We start from the raw sequence: 5,664 nt of genomic DNA, 5'->3' as shown, positions 1-5,664 counted from the left end.
AGGAAATCAAAAACTACCTAGAAACAAACGACAGTGAAAACACGATGATCCAAAGTCTATGGGATAGGGCTTCCCTGGTGGCGCATTGTTTGAGAGTCCGCCTGCCGATGCAGGGGACATGGGTTTGTGCCCCGGTCCAGGAGGATCCCACATGCCATGGAGTGGCTGGGCCCGTAAGCCATGGCCGCTGAGCCTGCGCGTCCGAAGCCTGTGGTCCGCAACGGGAGAGGCCACAATGGTGAGAGGCCTGCATACCGCAAAAAAAAAAAAAAAAAAAATTCCTTGAACAGTATTTTTTCCTCTTCCTTTAAAATATGTAAAATGTATACTTTCTAAAAATAAAGTTATATAATTAGCAAAGTATACAAAAGTAATAGCTAGAAAACATAGTTTTAAATGAAAGCCTTTTTTTGGATATTCTTTTTTAAAAAATTAATTTTTGTCTGCGTTGGGTCTTTGTTGCTGCACACAGGCTTTCTCTAGTTGCGGCGAGCGGGGGCTACTGTTCGCTGCGGTGAGTGAGCTTCTCACTGCAGTGGCTTCTCTTGTTGCAGAGCACGGGCTCTAGGCACGCGGGCTTCAGTAGTTGTGGCGCACGGGCTCAGTAGTTGTGGCTTGTGGGCTCTAGAGCACAGGGCAGGCTTAGTAGTTGTGGCGCACGGGCTTAGTTGCTCCGCAGCATGTGGGATCTTCCTGCACCACGGCTTGAACCCGTGTCCCCTGCCTTGGCAGGCGGATTCTTAACCACTGCACCACCAGGGAAGTCCTGGATATTATATTCTTGCTGAATTGCATGGAGAGAGTTTTTCTGTTACCTCACAAGCAATTATCTTTCAAGCATAGTCGTTTTATGGCTGTTTAGAATTATTTATAAAGCTAAGTTACAGGTCAAGTAAAAATTTCCACAAACTGCTCTATCATGGTTCATTTATTACCATCCTCTAGGAACTTGACCCTTTGAGAGGGGATAAAGAGCTCAGGAAATAAGAATAATTCCATTTATTCCCTTAGTAATCTTAACAACGGGTGGCGCAGATGAAAAGAAAAGCTAATATTTTTAAGAATTGAAACATTATGCTCTGACTCACAATGGAAGTCTAGGACTATAGGGATCATCTTGGACATAACTGTGAAGTCAGAAATATCATTCTTTTGTACTGTTCTACATTCTCTTTCAGAAAGCTTTCTCCAATGCCCTCTTTTCCATTGCTCCTCCTACCCTGTAACCGTACACTTAGAGCCTATGACTGATGTTTCAGCCTCATGTGCATTTTTTGCTTTTAATTGACTGCTGTTCTTTATCTCTTAAGGTGTTAGAAAATAAAGCTGAGGGCTCTACAAAATGAAATGAATACTTGACTGAGACCCAAGCAAATGAATGTCTTGTATTTTTGGCACCATGCTTAAAAGGAGGTATTTGGGGGCTGGAGGACATGCCCACATTGCTTAAGTAACATACTGGCTTTCTACTTACTTATTCATAAGTTAATGACTAATAAATGTAGTAGATAAATGTAAGTAAATGTATCCTCACTGGGCAGCCAACTAAAATTAGTTTGCCTAGATATCTTGTTTAATTATCATTCTAAAGTGTAATTAGGATAAAAATAGAATCAAGCTAGGCTGGAGGCTTACTCTTCTTATAATCATAATAATACATATCTTAAACATTTTTTTAAATAGTTAAAGTTTAAAGTGCTTTTAAGGATATAATGGAGTAAATATTTAATTCCATTTTGCAAAGATTAGAAAGATGATGCTGTCCGTGACATCATTTAATGAACGTATAATTCGAACAATATTTGGCAAAGAGAAGATGTTAGGCTATGAGCATATAAAGCCTCAGCTGGGAAGAGTCATCACTTAGATTCTTTTTATCCTCCTATTACTGAGAGAATGCCTCGGCTGGGAAGCAGTCAGTCATGCACAATCAAGATGAGAAATGTGTGCTGTGCTCGGAAGGTGAGTTCTATTTAGTAGCTGAGGAAGTCATATGCAGTCTCCTCTGAACACTGGAAGCTCACTAAGTGCACTGGTGCTGCAGTAATTTATCCAAACGTGGCCCAGAGGAATGATGACTATAAAACAGCAGGCATACCACTCAGCTGGTCTAAGACAAAACCAGTAATAAAAGCAAGTGTCCAATAGTTTCTATTGTTTTGTTCCACAAACTGATGGTTTGTTCTGTCCTTGGACTTGATTTCATTTTAATGATATTCTCCAAGGAGACAGTCAAAATAATCTTTTAAAAATATAAGTCAGATCATGTCACTCCTTTGCTTAACCCTCTCCCTTCCCACCCCATGGCTTTTCATTGCACCTAGAATAAAATGCAAAGTCCTTCAAGGTTCTGCAAGACCCAGCTCCTGCACTCTGTCCAACATCAGTTGTGACCTTTGATGACCATCCTCCAGCCATTCTGGACATTTTTTTCTGAATCTCCAGTGTTTAGAGTAGTCCCAGGGCATAATTGGTAGTCAATACATACTTGTTGAATAATTGAATGAATGAATGAATATCAGAGTAACTGTTATCAAAATCAGCTACGCATTGGAATTACCAAGAAAACCGTAAAATCTAAAGACTCTGAAACCCACCTCTCGAGTTTGTGGTTTAATTTCTGCTATAGAGTGAAACATTAGTATTTTTTAAAGAGTTTCTCGGGTGATACTGATATACAGGTAGAGACAAGAAACAGTGATCTGGAGGAAAGGATAATTGTCAGTAAATTACTAACATGGCTTGTTCAGAACCTAAAACTCTTGCCATCTGTCACTGTCATATAACCCTATGTATTCTCAAAAAATAAATACTTCCCTATTTATTGTTACGAGAGTCTGCTAGATTTCAAGTTACCAGTAGACACTGGCTGTTATGATACAATAAACCTTGGTTTAATTTTGTTTGCTCTGCGCTAGAATCACTAGGTTATGTTCCCGGAAATTTCTGACATGGAAAAGGAAGGGCCATTTGAATCTGTTTCATACGCTACAGCTTTGCTGATTAAAAATATCTGGGTCTCAGCCAAAGGTGTCGTCATGTTGGCTACATGAATATTGCAAACAAACCCCAGCACCCAGGCAGATCTGAAGTTCAAAGCTTATTTAGACTGGGAACACTTATTAAAGAAAATGTCATTTGCATTCAGAATAATGGCTTGTAAGTCTTGCAGCATTATTTTTCACCTAATCGGATTTGTCTTCTACAGAGCAAACTCAAAGGAGGAAATCTGGACATTTCGGCCTGGTGTATACACAGAGACCAGATGGCCGACAGGTACCGAGCTGGTTTTTGTAGTGGGGTCCGCTGAATGAAAAAGACAAGTCTCTTTAAGACGACAATAAATTTCCCAAATGGCCTGTGTGAAATCTTTAAAAGTAAATGTTTGGGGTTACGTTGTCCTTAATATGAAAGGGGGATAAATGGAGCCAGGTGGGCTGCTATTTCAGGCCTGAGCAGAACTGTCTTCTGAAACTGTGAACATCATAAAAGAAACTGGGTGGAGTTTGGAAGCAGTAAATTACTGTAGAGTATATGTTGGAAGCACATACACATGCTATCTACTTGCAAGGATCCTTTTGAAGGTGAGATGCTGAGGTCTCAATTAGAGAGGATCAACCCTCAAAAGACTCTTAACTGTTGCAAGTGGAGAAATAGTTTCTTTTCTAGACAGGAAGACACTAAAATAATATGAATTTTTTTCCGTTGTTCCCTTCTCACACTCAAATCCTAGTTCCACTACAGGTCCACAATTCATGAGCCTCAATTTCCAAATCCAAAAAATTCTTGAAAGTGAGTTTTTGTTTTCATAATTCATTTGAGGACAAAACTTGTCCTGAATTGACTTGAGGCTATTAATAATCTTTACTTATTCTACTGAGTGTGAATATTCATGTTTCATTGGAGTCATGATCCTATGACTGATTGGGTGTTTCCTCAGACTTCCCTGGGGATGCTGCATGGTACTTGGTGTATGATCCTTATTACCTTTCCAAAATCTGAAAAATATGAATACCAAAGTATATCTGGCTGACGTTAGGAATATGCCCAAACTTGTGAATTTACAAGAATGAAAATGCTGTCTAGGGTTGGTGGATTGGAGATGCCACACCTGGTACTTTTATTTTTCCCAGGCCAAAATGTGGCAGTAGCTATGGGTGTTTACAGGGAAACACACCTCTGAGGTAGTCTGAACAGAGTAGGAAGACCTTTTCACATGTTAAATGGTTCTTAATTCAGAAAATAGAAGGCAACATCTAGTCATGTATCCTGAAGGTTCTTTTTAGCACTCCAGAGCTGGTAAAAGTGGAGGCTAATATGAAGTTTTTACCGTTAAAAAAAATTATTATTCTTTGGGCAGCCTTCAAGCCAAACCCTGAGTGATGATTGTGATAAGATTTGTGTAAACATCACAGAGATAAAAGGATTGGTCAATTGAACTGGGATTGAGCTGGGCTTGGTAATTATTCTGGACTGATATGTAACAGATTTATTTGGACTAGATTTGTAAGTTCCTTTCCTATGATGTGGTCAAAGTTGAAAATAAAATGAGTTGATTGCTTTGATTTTGCCTATTTGGAGTCAGTTGGGCAATTTTATATGCCTGAAAACAATTAATAAGAATTTCACTTAATTCAGAGGCCCTCATATGAAGAAAACATACACTCACACACACACTCGATTACATAAATGGAATTTTTGAATGTACTGAGTTCAGTTGTAACATCTGAGACAAGAACAAACACAGTGACATTTTTTACTCTGGCTCATTTGTTGGTTAGATTATTGACAGTTGGTGGTTGAACACTGTGGATGATAGATCCCCAAAAAATCTCAGCAGGAAACTGCAATTTATAATAAGAAGATTATTTTGCTCAGGATCTCCTCAGGGTGTGTTCGTTGTTAAGACGTTCACCACAAAGACTGTTTTTTTTTTTTTTAATGTAATGTGTTGAAAACTACAGTGCACTTACAGAGGTTATACATTTCTTTTCCTATGCCTCAACTGTAATCAGGCAAAGCCTTGTCTTGAATTATCACTCCTTTGGAAGAATATAGACATCCTAAAAACTTTTGAACTGGGAAGATTTTTGGAGATCACCTACCAATCTCTACGTTTTACAGGTGAGGAAATGAAGAGGGTTTATCATTTTCCCTGTTATATACTGAGATGATGAAACCCCAGGAAATGAAGCAAATTTTATTGTAACTATATGTTCTTCTAGTCTACTTGAAACCCAGTTTAGAAAAGTCTCTGTTTTTGAGCATCGTGAAGGAGGAAGACTTTATAGTTAACTAAATATCTTTATTATGGGAAAGTTTCCCATATCCCACAGTATGCCTAGAATCTGTTAATCATTAAAAGTACACAGTTTATAATTTCATCTTTTTAGAGAATGCAGAAGGCCCTGTAGGACTACATTTGATGAATTTTGCCAAGTCCTCCGACTTACATAATCTCTTTTAAGTTTCCCCAAAACTTTAGCAGTGGATAAGATAGATATTATTATTTTTATTATTATTACCTATGTTTTGCAGATGAGGAAACTGTGTTTCAGTAAAGGGATTGACTTAACTAAATAGTTTGCTGAGAGTTAAGATTTGAACCCAAATTTTGTATTTCTAAATCATATGACCTTTTCACTTTACCATTCTTTCGAGTGA

General features: G+C 38.3%; 1 long non-coding RNA gene across 1 annotated transcript; it reads left to right on the top strand.

Moving 5' to 3' along the window:
• The first annotated feature begins 1,782 nt into the window (after positions 1-1,782).
• Positions 1,783-5,107, top strand: LOC309968499. The gene is made up of 3 exons (XR_014326580.1): positions 1,783-1,962; positions 3,209-3,276; positions 5,016-5,107. It is a non-coding gene; the product is annotated as an uncharacterized lncRNA (long non-coding RNA).
• Positions 5,108-5,664: the final 557 nt, after the last annotated feature.

The sequence above is a fragment of the Leucopleurus acutus genome (assembly GCF_964270905.1).
Source record: "Leucopleurus acutus genome assembly, chromosome: 11".
NCBI lineage: Eukaryota > Metazoa > Chordata > Mammalia > Artiodactyla > Delphinidae > Leucopleurus > Leucopleurus acutus.
This window is presented reverse-complemented; position numbering and strand designations above follow the sequence as displayed.